The 23,148-nt window shown below is 40.7% G+C and overlaps 1 protein-coding gene and 1 pseudogene across 1 annotated transcript in view; both read left to right on the top strand.

The window, feature by feature from the left end:
- STX7 (syntaxin 7) overlaps positions 1-23,148 on the top strand; it is a 58,618-nt gene that overhangs the window by 15,634 nt on the left and 19,836 nt on the right. The window lies entirely within an intron of this gene.
- Positions 7,488-7,601, top strand: LOC129620303 (uncharacterized; annotated as a pseudogene).

Genomic DNA, 23,148 nt, shown 5'->3' with positions numbered 1-23,148 from the left:
GTATTAAGTCAGAGAAGGGGGCAATTACTGTTTGATCTTTCTTGCATGTGAAATTAAAAAAAAAAAAAAAAAAAAAACCTCAAACCAAACAACCCCTAAACTTCTGCATATGGAGAACAGATTGGTGAGATTGGTGGTTGTCAGGGGTGAGGGGTGGGAGAAATAAGTCAAGGGGGTCAAAAGGTAAAAATATATATATATATAAATTTTTATTTTTTTTAACTAAAAAGAAGATGGTTCACAGATTTGGAAAATTCAAAAAAAAAAAAAAAAAAAAAGAAAGAAAGAAAGGCAGTGTCCTATCTATGTTCCTTGTGTAGATGGAGAAAAGGAGGCAGAAGGACTGACCTGTTCCACTTAAAGGGACTTCCCAGCACCCTCTCACCTCTGTGTATATTACTGACCAGAACTGAGAGTCACATGGCTACTGCCAGGAAGGCCGAAAGCATCTTTTAGCTGGATTGCAGTGTACTCACTAAAAATGGGGATTGCTCCATTTGAGAGAAAAGGAATAAATAAATCAATTATTTAGGAGGCAACTAGTAGATTCTACCATAGAAATACAAAGATGACCAAAGAAAAGGTGCATTTTTTTCCTACTATACAAGGGAGATTCTGGTGAGAGGATACTTGTGAAAGAATTGTCTTTGAAGGTGAGAGACTATGGGGAATGGACCACTGATAAGTGGTTTGCCTTTTTATCCACTGTACAGATTTGTTGCAAAGTGTGATGTGGACTCGAAATTTGATGGGTAAAGATGGAAAGTTTCTGAGTTCTGAACAAAATAGGAGGCACAGGCACCAGATAGATAGTGAGAGAGAAAGCTGTTAGAAGTTTATTGAAAGAAGAGAAAGTAAACTACTTGAAGTTTTGACAGTTGAGAGAGTGGGTGTACCAGGGAAGCAGAGGAAGGTTGTCTTTTTTAAATTCTAAGATTAAATGTTTAAATGATGGGAAGTTTAGATTTCAGTAGAGCAATTTACTGCTAAAAATCTAACCTACCATCAAGTGTGCATTACTGATAAGGGCTCTGCAGAAATCACATGGAAGTGAAAGGGAGAAGTGTGAAATTTCAGTTCACTTTTTCCCCCATCTGGTAATGCTAATAATATTGAACGTGATTGAATAAGATGATACTTTGCACCCCATTTAGGTGCTTCTCTTCACACTACATTTGCATCTTTTGAATTTGTGTCAGTACAAATTATCTAATTTTACAGAAGAAATCAAAAGAGAAGATGTTGTAAGTAAGGAAATATCCTCATATTTAGAATATGTACATCTATTCAACTGAAGCTAAAGTCTTCCTGAGTATTACAGTGGGAAAATTTATTTTCATATTAATTTTGATTAAGATCAATGAAAACATATAAAATACTAAATTGTATGGTTTAATTTATACCAAAAAAAAAAAAAATTTGAGTTGTATGGTTTAATTTATACCAAAAATAGCAGTCAAAAGACTTAATTCTTGGAGGAACCCCAAAATAGCATTTCGTAAAATTGGAATTTTGTGAGTTTTCAAAACAGTATTCTGGCAGTTCTGTTTTGCAAAATGTAGGGTAGAGGAAACAAAATGTTTTTAAACTTAAGTGGGTTTTTTTTCCCTCCCTATTAAGCTACTTTTTGTTACAAATAATCTCTAGTCTTGTTGATTTGCTTTACTCATGATGTATTTAAACCACATTACAATAATATAATTTATATTCAGCATAAAATATTTAAATATTCTAAATATGTAAATGTAAAATATGTTAGAAATAAAATTATGTTAAAATAATATCACTATCTAAGTATATGCAATAAATAGATTTAATAAACTAGAACTTTATTAGAGATTTCTCTGTGGAGCATTTAAAATGATTAAGAACCTGTTTTTATCCTAAGGGACAAAGTGTTCTGTTGACTGTGAGTCAGCAAGGTGTTTGTGCTCCATTTTGACAGTATTCTCTATCTCTGGCCTTAACATGGAATTAAATCTTTCTTAGTGCATTATTCTAGGCAACCGTTCCCAATAGATTGAAGTTGACGTACAAATAAAACCGATTGTTATCCAAAGACCAGAAGATCATAGTGCGTCAAAGACATGCTTAGATTTAGTTCTCAAACTTTAGATTTAGTTCTCAAGTTATTTTTTTAAACAGTACCATTTTCATTAACAGAATGAGGAAAGGAGATATATACTCGTTTACCCTTTAACATCTGTATTTTGTTTGAGACATCCTACCTGTGATATCCAGGACGAGGATAAGCAAGTCTCTGTGGGTTGAAAAGGCTTGAGCCTAAATATGAGGTGAACCATAAGAGGGTGTTTCACAGGGCCCCTTCATCCTGGTGCAAACACACACAATTCAGAGAAGGACTCAGGACACATGGAACACACAGAAAGAATGCATGTTTTTGAAAGAAACAGATAAATATATTGACATCCCATCACATAATTGAAGACTTTTTTAATCTAAAAAAATAGAAGTATTTTATACACACACACACACACACACGTATATAGAGAGAGTTGTATAGAAATTATTTAACTATATGCAGAGTACATCATGAGAAACACTGGGCTGGAAGAAGCACAAACTGGAATCAAGATTGCTGGGAGAAATATCAATAACCTCAGATATGCAGATGACACCACCCTTATGGCAGAGAGTGAAGAGGAACTCAAAAGCCTCTTGATGAAAGTGAAAGAGGAGAGTAAAAAAGTTGGCTTAAAGCTCAACATTCAGAAAACGAAGATCATGGCATCTGGTCCCATCACTTCATGGGAAATAGATGGGGAAACAGTGGAAACAGTGTCTGACTTTATTTTTTTGGGCTCCAAAATCATGGCAGATGGTGACTGCAGCCATGAAATTAAAAGATGCTTACTCCTTAGAAGGAAAGTTATGACTAACCTAGATAGCATATTAAAAAGCAGAGATATTACTTTGACAACAAAGGTCCGTCTAGTCAAGGCTGTGGTTTTTCCTGTGGTCATGTATGGATGTGAGCGTTGGACTGTGAAGAAAGCTGAACTCTGAAGAATGGATGCTTTTGAACTGTGGTGAAGGAAAAGACTCTTGAGAGTCCCTTGGACTGCAAGGAGATCCAACCAGTCCATCCTAAAGGAGACCAGTCCTGGGTATTCATTGGAAGGACTGATGCTGAGGCTGAAACTCCAATACTTTGGCCACCTCATGCGAAGAGTTGACTCATTGGAAAAGACCCTGATGCTGGGAGGGATTGAGGGCAGGAGGAGAAGGGGACGACAGGGGATGAGATGGTTGGATGGCATCACCGACTTGATGGACATGAGTTTGGGTGGACTCCGGGAGTTGGTGATGGACAGGGAGGCCTGGCGTGCTGCAATTCATGGGGTTGCAAAGAGTCGGACACAACTGAGCAACTGAACTGAACTGTATAGAAATTATTAGTGTAGCTCAGTAAATTATGTTACAATACCACACATCAGGAAGTAGAACATTGCCAGCCTCTTGTAGACCTTCTCATGCTTAGAGCCCGTCCATACTGTCCATAGATCACCAGCATCCTGACTTCTAATGTCACTGATTAACCTTCCTAGTTCTTAACTTTATGTAATGGAATCAAGTAATTTATGTTAAACTTCTTTCTCCCATTAGGTTTGTGCACTTTCTAAGTATTGTTGCATCTGTATTGTTACAGGTAGCTGTCAGTCCTTTGTTTTCATTACTGTATTCAGACATACCATATCTAGTTTTTCTTTCTACTGTTGCTGGACGTTTGGAGTGTTTTTGTGTTTTTGCTTTGTTTGGTTTTGTTTTTTTCCTTTTATGAACAATGCTGAGCACTCTTATACATTGTTTTGTTTCATGTGTGTGTCTGGGAATAGGGTTGCAGTGTCAAAGGATAATGTGTATGTTCAACTGTAGTAGATACAGCAAGCCAGTTACCCAAGTAGTGGCCCCACCAGCCACTGTATTCGTTTATGTTGCTCCAAATTCTTGCCAATATTTGACATCTGCAGTCTTTTAAATTTTACCCATTTTAGCCACGGTTGTGTCCCATTGTGATTTATATTGCAGTTCCCTGATTAGAACCAGACTTTTCAGAATTTCGCTGAGTGGGGAAAATCAATGAGACAATAGGAAAAGTTTCTAATTAGGCAAGCTCTGTGTGCGTGCATGCACATTTCCTGAAATCAGATCCAGAGAGCAGTGTGACCTGAGTAAGCTGTCTAGTCTTCCAGGGCATGATTTTCTTATATATTTTTTCTGTGGGCTGGATTATGGTCTGTTCTAACTTTAACAGGCTATGATTTTAACCAAGTGGAATTGGTTAAACCAAGTAAAAAAATAAAAGTCCTGAGAGCTCTTCTAACATATGTGAGATTATTCTCTTTAGTATTAAGAAACCAATTGCCACATCTGGACCCTTCATGCATGCTTTTAAATTCCCATAATGGAAACAGTTATCTATAAGTTACAACTAGAATTCCACTAAGAGCTATGTATTATTTCTAAATATTAAGAGGTGGGAGAATTGCAGTTACAAGGGATTCTGGAGTGAATCATGTCAGAATTATCTAAGTTATGAGTTGAAGGAAATTGATAGATAGAAATGACCACAGCTGACCACGAAACACATTTGTTGAGGTAAAAGTTTACCGTACATATATATTACAGTAAGTCTTACCAGTGCTAATAAGAATTCTGTCATTTGAGTATTGGTTTAAAGAATCATCTAAAAGAGGAAGTTGGAGAGTGGCTAAAGCTTGCCTTTGGAAAAGAACCAAAAAAAAAGATCCATTGGTAACTTTATAAAATATGAATGTGTACGTGTAGAAGTTTTCTTAGCAGAAAAAATAGGCATGATATGTCATATGTGTTCCAGAAGATTTGAGAAGTCGGGACTTTGTAGGGGGGCGTAAGATGTGTGAACTGAAGCCCATATTATAAATGTTAAGGGAAGGTGACTGAAAAAGATTTGTGTTGAATCTTCATTGTTTTTTTTTAATCATATATCTCCTATAGATTAAAGCTGTTGATCCAACACAGATTTGTTTAGATTTGAAGTAAATATTATTGGTTTCTCTGTTGTGATTTCTTTCCTTGTTTATTGAGAAGGATCGGCACCTGGCTCTTATTCTCAGGAGGTCCTTAGGACTTTGAGATGAAACATAAAAATCTCTATAGTGGTGTGAGCCCTTTTGTTTCTTTTGAGAATGAATGCAGTTCTTTTAACTACAGTCTGGTGAAGGATACTCTTTTTGCACCTTAACACATGACTGCAAAAAAGGGAAGCTGGTATCATCAACTTCTCCTTTTTGGTTGCCAGAGCAGACTTTTCTTTAAAAAGGATCACCAGTCGTGAGAAGTTAATAAGTTGACTGAAACGGTGTATTTACCTAGGAAATGGAGGTGTTTCCTTCTTTTCCTAGGGCAATTGGTTGGTGGGGAAACGAGTAGAAAACATGTTCTCTCTCTCCCTCGCTCCCTTCCTTAAAATGCGATATGTTATATCTACTTCTGATGTCACATGTCTGAAAATACCTGGTTGAATTTTTTTCCTCTTGAGGAGAAAAGCTTCAGTAGCTTTGAATTCACTGTTGTGATTTTCTTCGCCTAAGGTGTTGACATGGAACAGAGGTAGGGGTAAACATTCATGTCTTAATCCGAGGGAATCTGAGCAAAGAGCAGCCACCCTTTCTTCTCTCTGGTGATTTTGCCCACGTGACTGAAAACGAGTGTGGTTTACAACTGAATGTGAGTGAACGCTTTCTGTTTGTTTTAGGAACTAAAATTTATTTTATGAGCTAAAATAAAGATACAGCTCCAGGGAGCTCTGTCCCTCACTGCCCCTGTATGTAAACCGTCTGTCCTGAACATGAACTTTCTTACCCTTGGTCCCAACCTCAGTCCCTAGTTCTGTGTAGTCTTTGCTCCCCATTTGCAACCTAAATGCATATCCTGTTGGTCCTACCTGCCAAATCTGTCCTTTCCCCTCTGCCTCTGCTGTCACCACGAAGGTCCCAGCTCCTACTCTTTATTCTCTGCGTGATAGCAGCCTCTGAATTGTACCCCTGGCTCCCATTCCTGCCCATCTGCAGTCTCTTCTCCATACTGTAGCCGAGGTGAAGGATGTCAGACCATGTTAGCCCACCATGCCCCACCATACCCTCCAAGTCTGATCCTGCCCTCACTCTCCAACTCCTACCACTCTCCCCCTTTGTAGATTTCAGCCACAGTAGCTGCCTTTCCCCTGACTGAACAGTTGAGCTCCTTCTTAACTCAGAGTAACTGCACTTGCTTTTCCTCTGCCTCAAACATTTTCTCAAATCTTCACACAGTTGGCTCCTACTTGGCATTCAGGTCTCAGCCCAAAGGTTGTGTCATTAGACATATCTTCCCTGACCTATCGCTGTGCTTCCTCCACTCATTCTTTCTCATTAAACAGTTTTGTTTCTGTGATGCCTTTCATTAGTAAGTCTATTGTTCAGTCACTCAGTCATGTCTGACTCTCTGCGACCCTATGGACAGCAGCCTACCAGGCCTCCCTGTCCATCACCAGCTCCTGGAGCTTACTCAAACTCATGTCCATTGAGTCAGTGATGCCATCCAACCATCTCATCTTCTGTCATCCCCCTTTCTACCTGCCTTCAATCTTTCCCAGCATCAGGGTCTTTTCCAATGAGTCAGTTCTTCGCACCAGATGGCCAAAGTATTGGAGTTTCAGCTCAGCATCCGTCCTTCCAATGAATAATCAGGACTGATTTGCTTTAGGATTGACTGGTTGGATGTCCTTGCAGTCCAAGGGACTTAAAGAGTCTTCTCCAGCACCACAGTTCGAAAGCATTAATTCTTCAGCTCTCAGCCATCTTTATAGTCCAACTCTCTTCTATTTGATTGGTATATTAAACTACTATAATTGTCTGCTTATTTTCTGCATTCTCTACTAGAATGCCAGCTCCTAAAGAGAAAGAACTTCATGTGCCCTGTTCATAGCTCTCTGTCCTATAAGAACAAATGAATAATCTCAAGTAGGTTACCCTTTATCTATATAAGTATGCATGTCATGTACTAGCCATTATAAATGTTTATTTTTTTTTCTTACCTTTGGCCTTATGGCAGGAATCTCTTCTCACTCATTTGGTAATGAGATGCTGGCTTGTGAATTCTTCTGTATTTCATCTTTATGATTTTTTTCTAGGTGCCAACATTCTTTCCTTTACTACCAGAGTGTCTAATCTCTTCTATGGCAGGGGATCATACTTTAATGCAGAATTATATCTCTCAAGAGCTTTGCATACAGAGGCTATTAAGAATCCATTGGATGACAAAGGATAGAACATAAAGGCGAGAATAGAAAACTTCAAAGAAGAGAATGTTATGATTTCAAGATGTGACCCTGGAGGGAAAGAACACAGTTTGATAAGATTGGAAGTGCTCAGCAATCCTGACTACAATGCTACAGTGTAAAATCAACTGAATGAGAACAAAGCAAGTTTTATAAAGAAATCTTAGTGCTCACATTGGCAGCACATATATTAATTCTAAAAATGGAATGATACAGAGAAGATTAGCATGGCTTCTGCACAAGGATGACATGAGGGGAAAAAGTTATCTTAGAAATCTTAAAGGAAAGGCACAGTACCTTTCTATGAGCCTGGTTCTGGGGTGGGGTGGGGGGTGGGGTACCAGTTGTTGAATGTGAATAATGGAAAGGGAGAGGGGAATGAGAGGGTACAGAAATCACTCTATGATGCATGGATCCATGCAACATTTGGAAATACTAGGAGCATTTCATCTAGAGGGGGATTGGATTGCTGCTTCAAATAGTTGAAGGGATGTCAAGAGGAACCAGAGATCAAATTGCCAACATCCATTGGAAATCATGGAAAACGCAAGAGAGTTCCAGAAAAAAATCTACTTCTGCTTCATTACACCAAAGCCTTTGACTGTATGGGTCACAACAAACTATGGAAAATTCTGAAAGAGATGGGAATACCAGACCACCTGACTTGCATCTTGAGAAACCTATATGCAGGTCAGGAAGCAACAGTTAGAACTGGACATGGAACAACAGACTGGTTCCAAATAGGAAAAGGAGTACATCAAGGCTGTATATTATCACCCTGCTTATTTAACTTATATGCAGAGTACATCATGTGAAATGGCAGTCTGGATGAAGCACAAGCTGGAATCAAGATTGCCAGGAGAAATATCAATCACCTCAGATATGCAGATGACACCACCCTTATGGCAGAAAGTGAAGAAGAACTAAAAAGCCTCTTGATGGAAGTGAAAAAGGAGAGTGAAAAAGTTGGCTTGAAACTCAACATTCAGAAAACGAAGATCATGGCATCTGGTCCCATCACTTCATGGGAAATAGATGGGTAAGCAATGGATACAGTGACAGACTTTATCTTTTTGGGCTCCAGAATCACTGGAGATGGTGACTACAGCCATGAAATTAGAAGACTCTTACTCCTTGGAAGAAAAGCTATGACCAACCTATACAGCATATTAAAAAGCAGAGACATTACTTTGCCAACAAAGGTCCATCTAGTCAAAGCTATGGTTTTTCCAGTAGTCATGTATGGATGTGAAAGTTGGACTCTAAAGAAAGCTGAGCACCGAAGAATTGATGCTTTTGAACTGTGGTGTTGAAGACTCTTGAGAGTCCCTTGGACAGCAAGGAGATCCAACCAGTCAATTCTAAAGGAAATCAATCCTGAATATTCATTGGAAGGACTGATGCTGATGCTAAAGCTCCAATATTTTGGCCACCTGATGCAAAGAACTGACTCATTAGATGCTGGAAACGATTGATGGCGGGAGGAGAAGGGGATGACAGAGGATGAGATGGTTGGATGGCATCACCGACTCGATGGACATGAGTTTGAGCAAGCTCTGGGAGTTGGTGATGGACAGGGGAGCTTGGCATGCTGCCATCCATGGGGTCTCAAAGAGTCGGACACGATTGAGTGACTGAACTGAACTGAAGTGTCAAGTGGAAGAGGATCTCCTTTCCTTTTGTATGATATTAAGGAGAGTAATTAGGAGTTGAGTAGAAGGAATTACAGTGATTATGAGTGGTCCTTCCTGCAAGGTTTTCTGAGGTTGCCATGGACTGGTACAAGTTACTCATTCATCCAGGTGTTTGAGCGTACATCAAAGATATTTGACAAGTATCTTAATTTATTCATTATTTTTTTTTTTTTTTTACCTTCCTCTCTTGTAAGCTGTGTCAAGTTCCTTGTTATGGACTAAATTGTGTTCCCCTATTCATTTGTTGAAGTCCTAATCTGCAGTGTGACTGAATTTGAAGATAGGGCCTTTGGAAAGGTAATTAAGGTTAAAATAGGTCATAAGGGTGGTTTCCTAATTCCGTGTGACTGTTGTCCATATGTGAAGGGGAGAAACACCAGGGATGCTCAGGCACAGAGAGAAGGCCACATGAGGATATAGCATGAAGAAGGCCATGTGCAAGCCAAGAAGAAGCCTCAGGAAAAGCCCGCCCCACTGGCACCTTGACCATAGGCTTCCAGCCTCCATCCAGAACTGCGAGAAAATAAAATTCTGTTGTTTTAAGCCGCCACTCTATGGTATTTTGTTATGGCAGCCCTCGCAAACTAAACACTGCCCTGCATTCCTTGGCATATTGCACTGGGATTTAAAGTGACAGGAAACCCAGATAATGCTGAAGTTGGCTTTTGAATCCCAAGATTCTACACTTTGTTGTAATGTATTGTATTTTTAAAGTAATGCGGGTTAGTGTGCTTTAGGCAGGTATTGATATAGAATGAGAGAAGAGATATTTATATTAACTTCTTTGATTTTTATGAAAAACTCAAGATTCTGAAAGATGTTTTCATTTACTGAATAGCTCATTAGGAAGAGTAATTCATGGATAATATAGAAATACCTTTATTAAATAGTCCTTTGTTATAAGATTACTTCTGTTTGAAGTGATTACTGATAATGACCATAATGATAAGCCAACACTGACAGAGTGACATTAGTTGATTTTTCAGCTCTTATCTACCAAAATCCCTAACTCAGGCTTTTACTCTGGGTAGAACTAGACTTTTGAGCATGTAAATAAATGGAACTTGGATACACAGATAAGAGAATGTTCTCATCTAGGTATCATTACACTGGGTATTTTCTTTATATAGAACTCGGAAGGATTCATTTGTAAAAACAGCATGAATGGTAAGTTCCCCCAGTGTTAAACTTATAATCTTAGGATAAAGTCTCCATTAACAGAGGTTTGGTAAGTGCTGTATGGCACAGTTATGTACTAGAGGACGCACAGTGTTGGGCTCAACTAGAGTTTTGGATTTGTTGAGTGGTGAAGATGAGCGGAGGGAGGGACTCAAGGACACAAGCAGGGGAGTAGAAGATGATGATGTTTAGGCTGGCTGTGGAGTGCAAGTTGGGTCAGGAGGCCAGTGAACCGAGGGGGTGGGGGAGGTTGTGTGAGGGAAAGTGGCAAAGAGGCAGGACCGAAGGGCCCTAGGTCCTGGGAGTTGTCAGAGGCTTGTTGGGATCAGGGTACCAGTCAGAGAGTGCTAGGCATACAGGAGGTGGTGATTTGTAAGTAGTGTCTATGAAACTAAGGTTATGGAACAGTTAACGGTTGTTGGTAATAAGAAGGCATTTGGTTAGATCTTGGAGTGTGTGATTTTGAGAGGATGGAGGATAAGCTCATTTGGAAAGAAACATACAAAGAACTGGGGCTTCTCTGTGGCTCAGCTGATAAAGAATCTGCCTGCAATGAGGGAGACCTGGGTTCGATGCCTCAGTTGGGAAGATCCCCTGGAAAAGGGAAAGGCTACCCACTCCAGTATTCTGGCCTAGAGAATTTCATGGACTATATAGTTCATGGGATTGCAAGGAGTCGGACACAACTGAGCAACTTTCACTTTCATACAAAGAACTGAGGCCAGGATTGTTGTTCAGTCCCTCAGTCGTGTCTGACTCTTTGCGACCCCATGGACTTCAGCCTGCCAGGCCAGGATGGTGGCAGGGTTATCAGCATGGGTACTGAGATCACCAGGAGCTGAGAGAGAGGAGTCGAGAGTGATGGTGAACCTGTAGCTAAAACCATCAGAAAGTCTGGAGTGTGACCTGAACAACCCAGAGTGACACCCACTGTCTCTGGGGCTCTTGCTTTCTGTGCATCTATCCTGACCTGTCATTTTTCATTCATTGCAGAAAAGAATTCTAAATTCTTTTTCTTCCCTAAGTTCCTCTAGTTTCTGCTTCGTTGGTGCCTATTATCTGGCCCTCTTGCCTAGGAGCTCTTTTGTGATCTTCCTTTAAAATTGCAGTTGCTTCACTGAGTTAAAAAAAAAAAAAATTCAGTGCTATTTTGGGTTATAATTTTCACCTTATCCACTTCTGTGGTTGCATTTTTTTTTCCTACTGTGTTTTCCTCATAGGGAGTTTTGCTGTTCTTTTCCACAGTTTTTTATAGTCTTCTGCATGGTTGCTATATCTGTTCTTTCTGTTGTTATTCAGTGGAGTGAGTGTGCTTTTCCTGGCTGTGAAGGGAGTGGGAGGAGTCAGACTCTACTCTAGGGCCCCTTCCTCTCTGTGCTGCCCTGAGGCACTGTTTCTTTCCCCCTCTGCCTCTCAGAACCTAGCCGGGTGTAGGAGGGCTTTCTCCTCCAGCCATGGTGTCCCCCCATCACTCCACTGACTCCCCAGTGTTCAGCTGCTTCTTTCTAAGGTGTCCCTTTCCTCTTAGAGAAAGGTGACACTTTAAGAGATGGGTAGCCTGGGGGCCCGAGTGTGGTCCCAGCCTCCGGTTTCCACCTCCCCCAGCAGAGCCGCCCCCGTTCCTTCTCAGCACTGCTCCTGGACCCCACCTTGGGGTGCAGTCACCGTCTTCTGCTGGTGGATACTTGCTGGTGACATTTGGAGCTCTGCCTCCCCTGTTCTCATCTGCAACACCCCCTCACTCCCTGTCCATACACGTGGCTTCTCACCCAGGATCTGCTCTTATCTGTTCCTTTTGGCCACACGTACATATTTTTGAGGATTTTTTTTGTTGTCTTGGTTTCTCTGAAAATATAACTTGTGTAGGTTTTCTTCCCCCCACCCCCACTCTGTTCTTTATGGCTTGGGGAGGGAAGAAGAGGCAATAACATGTGAGTAGCAGGGTGTTGCAACTAAAACTGATCAGGAATTCAGACTGAGGTTAACAGTTGAGGAAGCACTGTCATATAAGCTGGAGGGGGATTCCTCACATGCCTAATACTGCAGCTGCTTTTGGAGCAGGGGGAGGCCATCAGCAGATGACAGGAAGGAAGCTCTTCCAAGAGGTGAGGTGGGCTGAGTAGGGGTCAGGAGGGCTGGAAAACCGGAAGGAGTAAGGCTTCCCCGCTGGCAAGCCGCCCTGTGTTAGCTGTGTACACAGACCACCCTCTCAAGGGGCCGCGTCTTACTCTGGGCCTCTGTTAACTCCTGATTCAAGACTCATTCTGACTACGTCGGCTGGGCAGGCCCATGTGACAAGATGTTAGGTCTGAACGTCTTTGCTAACTCAGAGCTTGCAGTATTCTGGCCACCTTCGAATTCCAAAGTACTGTTTAGATACAGTTTGCAAATGACTCGCTTTTGTACTTTGTTCATTTTTAAGAACCATGACTTCAGATTTAACTTTTTGTTAGTCTACAGAAGCTTTAAACTGCCCGAAACTGCAACTTTGTTACACTGTGTGCCTTTCTTGAAATATCTGGGAAGAAAACCAATGAGGAATTTAAAATTAAATGTGTTCTAGATGAGAAACTGCTTCGTGGAAGCAGGACTTGCCTGCGGGTGTTGGAGTGCCAGGAGGGCGAGCACAGTAAACCAGAGGGGTTGGCCCCGGCCGCACCGGCTTCACCTGCAGCTTCTCAGCTCAAGACTCATTCTTTAGAAGATCCTTCATTTTCCTCCCCACCATGCACATCAGTTCTTTCATGAAGAAGATAAGCTCCCTGTTCAGGTCACAAGACAACATATTGGGGAAAAAAGCCCATAATTATTTCAGTAATTTTCTTTCAGATTTTCTAACGAGTTTTTCTACTTACCATATGCTTTTTAGAATTACAGTATACTTTTCTTGGTTTTTCCTGATATAAGAAAATAAACCTAGGTCACTTGATTTTTTTTTTTTCTTCAAACCTTTTTGTGTTCAGACTTATTTTCAACCAGCTGATGCAGGTATTTTTTCATGGTGCATTATCTTATGCACCTTGTACTGAGTAATGATTAGCCCAACCTAATGATTCTAACTCTGATTATCGTAGTTACCAGTAATAGCATCTTGTGTTCTTTTATTAGGTTGGTACAAAAGTAATGCAGTTTCAGACAGTGAATTTTAATCGTTATCTGTTCAGTTCAGTCACTTAGTCATGTCCAACTCTTTGTGACCCCATAGACTACAGCATGTCAGGCTTCCCTGGCCATCACCAACTCCCGAAGCTTACTCAAACTCATGTCCATCGAGTCGGTGATGCCATCCAACCATCTCATCCTCTGTCATCCCCTTCTCCTCCTGCCCTCAATCTTTCCCAGCATCAGGGTCTTTTCCAGTGAGTCAGTTCTTTGCATCAGGTGGCCAAAGTATTGGAGTTTAAGCCTCAGCTTCAGTCCTTCCAATGAATATTCAGGACTGATTTCCTTTAGGATTGACTGGTTGGATCTCCTTGCAGTTATAACTAGGCTCAAACACATCTGTATTAATCAGAATAGGAACCATTACAATCAACCCATTCTTGCTTATTTGAGAAATAAGTTTGTGTATTCCTGTGGCATAAAAATTTGTGCTTCAAGTTTCAGCAAACTTCTGGAAAGCGTTTTCTGCATCCTGCTGGTTGTGAAAGCATTTTCCCTGCAAAAAGTTGTTGCGATGCCTGAAGAATTGGTAGTCTGTTGACGAGAGAGGTCAGGTGAATGTGGCAGATGAGGCAAAACCTCGTAGCCCAATTCGTTCAACTTTTGAAATGTCGGTTGTGCAATGTGTGGTCGGACGTTGTTGTGGACCCTTTCGTGGACCAGTGCTGGCTGAAAGTGTTGCATCTTTCAGTGCATCTCATCGATCTGCTGAGAACACTTCTCAGAGGTAATGGTTTCACCAGGTTTAAGAAAGCTATAGTGGATCAGCCGGGCAGCAGACCACCAAACAATGACCATGACCTTTTTTTTGGTACAAGTTTGGCTTTGGGAAGTTTTTTGGAGCTTCTTCTCAGTCCAGTTACTTAGCTGGTCATCACTGGCTGTTGTGTAAAATCCATTTTTTTGCCACACCTCACAATCAGGTTGAGAAATGGTTCATTGTTGAGTAGAATAAGAGAAGACAAAACTTCAAAATGATGATTTCTTTGATTTGCAGTCAGCTTATGAGGAACCCACTTATAGAGCTTCTTCACCTTTTCAGTTTGCTTTGAATGCCAAATGACTGTGGAATGTAGATGCTGAGTTCTTCTGCAACTTCTCATGTAGTTGTAAGAGCATCACCTTTGATGATTGCTCTTAATTGGTTATTGTCAACTTCCGATGGCTGGCTCATATTCAAGGCTTTCGTCTCCTTTGCAAAACTTCCCTAACCACTACTGCACTGGACGTTCATTAGCAGTTCACGGGCCAGATTGTTGATGTTGCAAGTTGTCTCCACTGCTTTACAACCCATTTTGAACTTGAATTAAAAAATTGCTTGAATTTGCTCTTAGTCTTTGAGATGATTGAATAACATCACCGACTCAATGGACATGAGTTTGAGTAAACTCTGGGAGTTGGTGATGGACAGGGAGGCCTGGCGTGCTGCAGTTCATGGGGTCTCAAAGAGTTGGACGTGACTGAACTGAACTGAAAAATAAATATAAACAGCAGGTAATGCATTAGCAAAAAAGCACAAAGCAAGAAATGTCCATTAAAATGATATATAACATAACCACATTTATTTAAGAATGTATTCCAATATCAAACAGCAAAGTTCAACAGTGCAAAACTACAATTACTTTTGCACCAACCGAATAGAAATTTATGCCATTTTGCAATGTTTTTATATATACCATCTTCTATAATATTGATGCTTAAAAGCACCCTTTAAAATAGATGGTTTGATAGATGAAGAAAGCCTGGAGGCTAATACAGAGTTTGCTTTTATTTAGAGTTTGTTTAGTATTTAGTAGGGTTTTTTCCTATTAATAGTTCAGTTTCTCACTTGTATGTAACTGCTAGACATGGTTACTGTCAGGTAATAGCTGACTTCCTTCCTAATTGGGGGTTATAACTATCTTGTCTTGATTTATATTTATCATTATCTCTACAATTCTCATAACTTTATCAGAGTTTATTAGATTTCAGTACCCTCCTACAGCATGTTTCACATTAGTTAATGTATGTTAATAAGAATATTCTTATTCTTCATTTTGTTGTAAGAACATCACCTTCAATGATTGCTCCTAATTGGTCATTGTCAACTTCCAATAGCTGGCCACTGTGCTCATCTATGACTTCCAGAAGAAAAACATTAAGTCTCTTCATACTATTCTCTCTCATTTAGTAAGCTCTTTCTGTTTCCAGTACAAAGCCCTTACGTACATTGCCCCGAGTTGAGGTTCCTGATGACTGAGGAAGAGGTGATTTTCCCTCCACTTGACTATGAGGCAGTTATAGCTTGGAGAGATGAGATCACTTGCCCAAGGTCAGCAGCCAGGAACGAGTGAGGTCAGGTTTCCAAATCAAGCTGTCTGGCTCCCAGACTGCTTGCTGATCAGTGTTAAACTCGTCTTCCTCTGTGTGATGTTGGTGAGACTTGAGTCAGAATCTCTAAACCACTTGCCCACGTGTTTTAATAACCGTTATTTTTTTTTCCACAATTGACAGTTTCAGCTGAGTTATTTCCGATTGAGCAACAGAGCTCTTTTGTGTTAAAAGAGCAGGTGGTTGTATTCTGTTCTCCGTTATTTGGAGACATTTCTTTGAAGGTGGTCTGTGTGCCTTTTGGGGCTAACTCAGGGTGTCCCCAAAGCCTGGCCACTCTCACTGGTCAGACAGTGTCCTCCCTGGTCCCCTGGGAGTTCTGACAGGTGGTGTCAGTGCACAGCCTCTGATAGCAGGCCTGTAGTTGTACTCACAGGAAAAAAAAACCTTTTGCTATGAAGCAGGTTTTTCCTTAGGTCATCCGCTAGATGGCAGCAGACTCTTACGGAACACAGTGTGTGTTTGGTACAGAAAAGAATGAAGAGGCAGAAAGGGCATGGTTTGAGTTTTGTATAAATAATAATGCACTTTTCCTGGATGTGTAGGAAATGGTGTTCTCCTTATGTTATGAAAAGTGTAATATACCTTAATGTTACCTCTCTAGTAGTAATAGTGCAAAGAGTTGTAGATTGTGAATAATGCAAAAATAATTTGTTCGTTGTATTCTTGTAGTGGTGCATCTTGATTTAATCCTATCTCAGTGTATTAGGTGAGTTTTTCTTCAAGTAACTGTTTATGGCTATGGAAAGAATTAATTCCTTAATTTTCATGTTTCACAAGGGTTTTTTTTTCCTTTCAAATTAGACATTTGCCAGTAAAAATGAATATGACTACTTCAAAAATTCACAATACCCCTGGCAAGGTAATGAAATGAAATCTACTAGACACGACTTGGGAGAAGCTAGGAATGATTATCAGTTATTTTAGATCACTATCCTGTTGTTACCTACCTAGAAACCTCTTTTTTGTCTCTCTGTCTCTAAACCAATTTTTTTGTAAAGAGTTTTGAACATGTCAACATGAGTAAGGCAAAACATCATATGACCCACCATCCTAAAATGAGGAGATAGTCAGAAACTGTAGAGTAATAAAATAGATTGGTAACGATACATCAGTTACTCTGCAAAAATGTTCATCCAATAAAATGAAAAAGTAACCATAATTGTTTCTAAATTAATGTGAGAAGAGCAGCAGTTAAAAATAATAACTGACACACACCAGCACCTTTAATGTACCGGTATCATTTTGCCGTTGTTCAGTCTCTCAGTCATGTCCGACTTTTTGTGACCCATGGACTGCACCTCGCCAGGTTTCCCCGTCCTTCACCATCTCCTGGAGCTTGCTCAAACTCATGTCCATTGAGTCGGTGATGCCATCCAACCATCTCATCCTCTGCTGTCCCCTTCTTCTCCTGCCTTCAATCTTTCCCAGAATCAGGGTCTTTTCCGATGAGTCAGTTCTTCGCATCAGGTGGCCAAAGTATTGGAGTTTCAGCTTCAGCATCAGTCCTTCCAATGAATATTCAGGACTGATTTCCTTTAGGATGAACTGGTTGGATCTCCTTGCAGTCCAAGGGACTCTCAAGAGTCTTCTCCAACACCGCAGTTCAAAAGCATCAGTTCTCCAGCATTTACTCTTCTTTACAGTCCAACTCTAACATCATGATTACTGGACAAACCATAGCTTTGACTATATGGACGTCTGTTGGCAAAGTAATGTCTCTGCTCTTTAATATGCTGTCCAGGTTTGTCATAGTTTTTCTTCCAAGGACCAAGCATCTTTTAATTTCATGGCTGCAGTCACCATCTGCAGTGATTTTGGAGCCCCAAGAAGATAAAGTCTGTCCATATCTATTTGCATGAAGTGATGGGACTAGATGCCATGATCTTAGTTTTTTGAATGTTGAGTTTTAAGCTGGCTTTTTCAGTCTCCTCTTTCACCTTCATCAAGAGGCTCTTTAGTTCCTCTTTGCTTTCTGCCAGAGGGTGGCGTATTCTTTCTGAAAATTGCAGAAGTTCAACTTCTTATACATGAGTGCTCAGTGGAAGACTTGCAGCACTGCTCAATTTTGTGTGAAATAGACTTAGTAACATAGTGTGTACTTATTACACTCAAGTACCATGCTGAACTCAGTTATTATTACAAAGTTTTAGTAGTTTTTACTAATTTAGGACAAGGATCTGCCTATTTTTACTATAAATGGCCAAATAGTAAACATTTTAGGCTTTGCAACACACATACGGTCTCTTGTGTATTCATCATAGTTGTTTTGGTTTTTGTTAACCTTTTCAAAATGTAACAACCATTCTTAGCTGGAGGGCTGTATCAAAGGAGGCTGAAAGCCCCCACAGGCCATATATGCCTGACACTGATGTAAGAGGGTGATGCTGGTCTTATGTAATGTGATGTCTATGGAATCTTGCTCATACGGCCTGAAGAAAGGACAGGTGTTTATTTCCTCATCAGCTTCAGCAGGGCAGAAGGCTCCTTGTGGTCCATGGGAGGCCTTGAAATGTGCTTGGAACACCACTTGAAACACCAGAGCGTCTCAGCTCAACACCTTCAATTTTGCACACTTATTTTTCCTTTCTTTGCTTTGGCAGCTATCATACCTGGATTATGAAATAATCTTTTTTAAAAGTCTTTTACTCTTAGCCCTTTTAGCGCTCTGAAAAATACTGTTTTAGAGACTAAGACGTCTACATTCTAATCCTAACTCTTCTACTTAAAAATAGCCATAGTTTCTTGAACAAATCAGTTATTCTGTCTGGTTTTCAACTTCATGTGTATAATAAAATTGAACTAATACCATATAATATTTCTCCTAAATTTGATTCAGTAATTTCAGATGTGTGTTTCCATAGGCTCTTCATCACCTGATCAGATGATACCTTCACTTGTTCCTCAAGTTTGTGTGCTTAGTCACTCAGTTGTGTCTGACTCTTTGCAACCCCACAGACTGTAGCTTGCCAGGCTCCTCTGCCTATGGAATTTTCCAGACAAGAATAGTGGAGCCTGTTTCCATTTTCTCCTCCAGGAGATCTTTCCCACCCAGGGATCAAACCTGCATTTCATGCGTCTCCTGCATTGGCAGGTGAATCCTTCACCAATGTAGCACCTAGGAAGCCTGCTCCTCAAGTTTAAAGCTGTACAGATTAAAGAAGCAGGAATGATTGTTGATGTCCAGAAATCCTGGTAGATAGTAGGTACCCAGACCATGTTGAATGAATAAATAATAAAGGGACATACCTACCTCTCTTAACTTTTTTCTTATATATGCCTTGTGTTTTAGAAACACACAAGACTTATTATATAAGATTCTGTCTTTCTGATGCTGTTTTGTGGCTCAGTTTAAAAATATTCATTGAGTGTCAAGAGACACTGGTAATGAGATCTGATAATGAACAGTGAATGCCTAGTTCTCTCCTTTAGGAGTTTATTTACCCTTGTGGTTGGGGGAACCAGTTGATAATCTGAACATCAAGTTATGTCTTAAGTATGATATCGAGGTTCGAATCTCCAAAGTAAAGTGTCTGGTATCTTGCACTTCAAAAATAATACAAATGCCTCCTCCATTAAGGCTTTTTGGATTGTCCTTCAGTAGAATGCCTATACATAGGTCCTTGTTTGAAGCATTATGAGAGCATTTATACTATGTATTGATACTTTTTTCCCTCCTTTTCTAGATTGCATACTGCTTGAGTGTAGGAAGCCTTGTTTTACATTTGCATTCATGAAAAACATCGAGCACTGAGTTACTTAAATGCACTCTATTAGGCAAAGCTGAATGGTTGCCTTTCTAAGAAACTTCATTTTATGAGATATTATGTTATTCAGATTATTGTTTTAGAGTGAAAAGAAAGTTGTCAGCTAAAGCATTTGACTTGTAAGCAACTTTGGTATTCATGGAACCTCAATAGCATTAAGTCAGTCTAGATTTAAGTATAAGTAGCTAAGCTAGTTTTCGGAGAAGGCAATGGCACCCCACTCCAGTACTCTTGCCTGGAAAATCCCTTGGGCGGAGGAGCCTGGTAGGCTGCAGTCCATGGGGTCGCTAAGAGTCGGACACGACTGAACGACTTCACTTTCACTTTTCACTTTCATGCATTGGAGAAGGAAATGGCAACCCACTCCAGTGTTCTTGCCTGGAGAATCCCAGGGATGGTGGAGCCTGGTGGGCTGCTGTCTATGGGGTTGCACAGAGTTGGACACGACTGAAGTGACTTAGCAGCAAGCTAGTCTTATGAGTCTGGTCTTTCTTTTCTTGTGATTGTTGCTGGGACTCTGTCATTATTAATCACCTGCATTACTCATAATGGAGGTCAGTAATGCTCAAGGACTCAGAATGGTTTTGTGACTGAACTGTTCAGTTTGTTCCCCCTAAGGACTGGTTCTGTAATGATACTTCCCAGTAGTGATATTATAAACCAAGAAGATCCAATGTCATAAGAATTTGGGGTATCAGATGGCCAAAAATATCCATTATAATTCATCTCTTTTGTTTTCTATAATGAACAGATTTCTCCTTTTTTTTTTTTTTCATATTTAAGCTTGAAAAAATTAAAGAGCCCCATTTAGCATGGTGCTGCTATTGCTCATACAACCCGAACTCCTCTCCCATCTCCACTGACAGGTAGAACCAAGACATGTCTATTTCCTGCTTCCAGTGCCAGGTCTGTTTGGTGATTTCCAGTCTATGCCTCCTCTGATTCAGCAAGATGGGGGGTCACAGTATTTCCTTAGTCTGTGGACCAGAGTTTCAGTGTAACTGCTAACAACATGCCCCTATAAAACAGTGGAGAATAGAGATAGGGAAGGAAACAAATAGTTAAAATATCTACATTACAGAGCAAGGAACAGAATATTGACATGTGCTGTAGTCTGCTGCTTAGTGGCTGGAAACAAGGCTGCGGTTTCTATTAATCCTTTTCTCCTGGATAGCTATTCCATGTTCCTTTTACCTTCTTTTTGTACCTCGGCTGTGGAGTAACCCAGACTTTCAAACCCGGATCCTTGTTGCTCCTGTTCACGTGTTAGGTCATACTAACTTTTCTGATTGAAGACGGCAGTATTAGCTAGTTCCTTCCAGCTCATTTCCCGAGGTTTGTTTACACGTCTCCCTCTGACCTTGCCCTGGGCACACTTTTACTTCCCCTTGATAATGGCCTCAGTGGACATTGTGCTACGCTGGCCCCAAGTGGCCCCATGTAGTCTCAGCTTCCACTCAGGTGGAGCCACGGTTACACTCCTTACTTGAATATTGTCTCTAAATCATTTCAAGGGATGGAAGAAAGTTTGCAAATGGGTAATTAGATGTAAATGTGAACTATTTCTCTTCACTTTCGCACTTTAGGTCCTAAATCTGAGTTTTCTTTGTGGATATGGGTGAAGCAGCATCAGAGAGTGGTGGGTCTTTGCGAGCATAAAGGTCCCGTGGGATCAAATTTCAGCTTCCCAAGATACTGTCTCTCAGGTGACACCATAATTGGGTCTTCAAGACGCCATTAGACATTCCAGAAATCCAGCAACTTCCAGATAAAGGAGTACTGGCAGACCAAGGAATTCTTGGTCTTTGGAAGCTCTATATATATATATATTTTTTTTTTTTTTTTTTTTCTCTGTTAAATTGAGTATCTTGATCAGGAGCACTGGTGGGTAGAATGATTGTGATTGATACATGGATTCAGAAGCCGGTGGGATCATGGGGAGAGGGCAGTAGAAGAAGCAGTACAAAATCCATAGTGCTGCTATTTCAGTCAATATAAAATTCCACGTCCACTAAGATGGAAGGGCTCTAATCGTCTTGCCACTGGGTGACTGGCTCATAACCCCCAAGAATGGTGCCATATTGTATATTTACTTTTGATTGCTGTTGGCTGCAAACTGGTACATGACATTGTCAGTAATCATGTTAATCTGAGGAAGGGGAAGCCCATGTTGGCAAGCCTGTATGTAGTTTTTCATTCTTAAACCATTCCAGGTTGTTTATTCCATTGAACAAGTACTGCAGAAGTTGGAGTGAGAGGCAGGTTGACTAACATACAAAATCTAGAAAGAGATACATCAACAAGACAGTGAAAGTGTTTGTCATTCAGTCGTGCCTGACTCTTTGCAACCCCACAGACTGTAACCCACCAGGCTCCTCTGTCCTTGGAATTCTCTAGGTGAGAATACTGGAGTGGGTAGCCATGTCTTCCTCCAGGGGATCTTCCCAACCCAGGAGTTGAACCCAGGTCTCCTGCATTGCAGGCAGATTCTTTACTGTCTGAGCCACCAAGGAAGAACCTGTCAACAAGATAACATAACACCTAATATGTGGCAGGCAACTCAAGTCACTGGGTCACCTAGTATATCACTGTTTACTTTTTATCCAAGAATCAGTAGTAAGACTAGAACTATTCCTCAAAAGGGTAATATTGGCTTGACAAAGAACATCATTTTGCTCAATGAATCTAAGGGACTTCTGTTGTTTTTTCCCTAGTGGACCTTGCCACTAGTTTTATACAGAACCCTGAAATTCCACAGGTTCTGGAGTTACCATTGGATCAAGCAGGTCATTGAAGCCAAGTTGTAGAACTGCTTATGCCACCACTTGAACTAGCAGGATAGCCTTTTCTGTTGGGGAGTTGAAGCCAAGCCAGCAACCTTTTAGAGCATTCAGTAAAATGGATTGGAGCCACATAAAAGTCTCACTAAGCCATATTTTCCCATTTGTATTTGAAGCTGCAAAGAAAAGCAATTTGTCATTTACTCTGCAGGAATATATCAGTGATCCATATGGATCAATGGGCCAAGATTCTTCACTAAGGAAACAGGTTTCTGCATTAATTTATCTTCTGTCTGCTGGCATACTTGATCCTTCCAAGCACCTAAGAGAACATGTGGCTTCTCACTTTGCAGATTTTAAAAGCACATGTAAGTAGTGTATTGGACTTGTGTAGTGTCCTGTATGGAGAAGGCAATGGCACCCCACTCCAGTACTCTTGCCTGGAAAATCCCATGGACGGAGGAGCCTGGTGGGCTGCAGTCCATGAGGTCGCTAAGAGTCTGACACGACTGAGTGACTTCACTTTCACTTTTAACTTTTCACTTTCATGCATTGGAGAAGGAAATAGCAACCCACTCCAGTGTTCTTGCCTGGAGAATCCCAGGGATGGGGGAGCCTGGTGGGCTGCCCTCTGTGGGGTCGCATGGGGTCACATGGAGTCGGACGCGACTGGAGCGACTTAGGAGCAGCAGCAGCAGTGTCCTGTAGGAGGAAAGTCTCAATAATCTTGACACCTGACTTGTACAGTGATAAAGATGGTGTATAACGCTAAGATAAGACATTGAAGGCTTGCCACCCACCCCATCCAGCTGAAAGCATACTCCTCTTGTTTTCTGTTTTTTAGGATAGAGCAAAAAGTGTTTACCGTATCAGGT

This window comes from Bubalus kerabau, chromosome 9 (assembly GCF_029407905.1).
Source record: "Bubalus kerabau isolate K-KA32 ecotype Philippines breed swamp buffalo chromosome 9, PCC_UOA_SB_1v2, whole genome shotgun sequence".
Lineage (NCBI taxonomy): Eukaryota > Metazoa > Chordata > Mammalia > Artiodactyla > Bovidae > Bubalus > Bubalus kerabau.
Note: the sequence above shows the minus strand (reverse complement) of the source record. Positions and strands in the feature narration are given on the sequence as shown.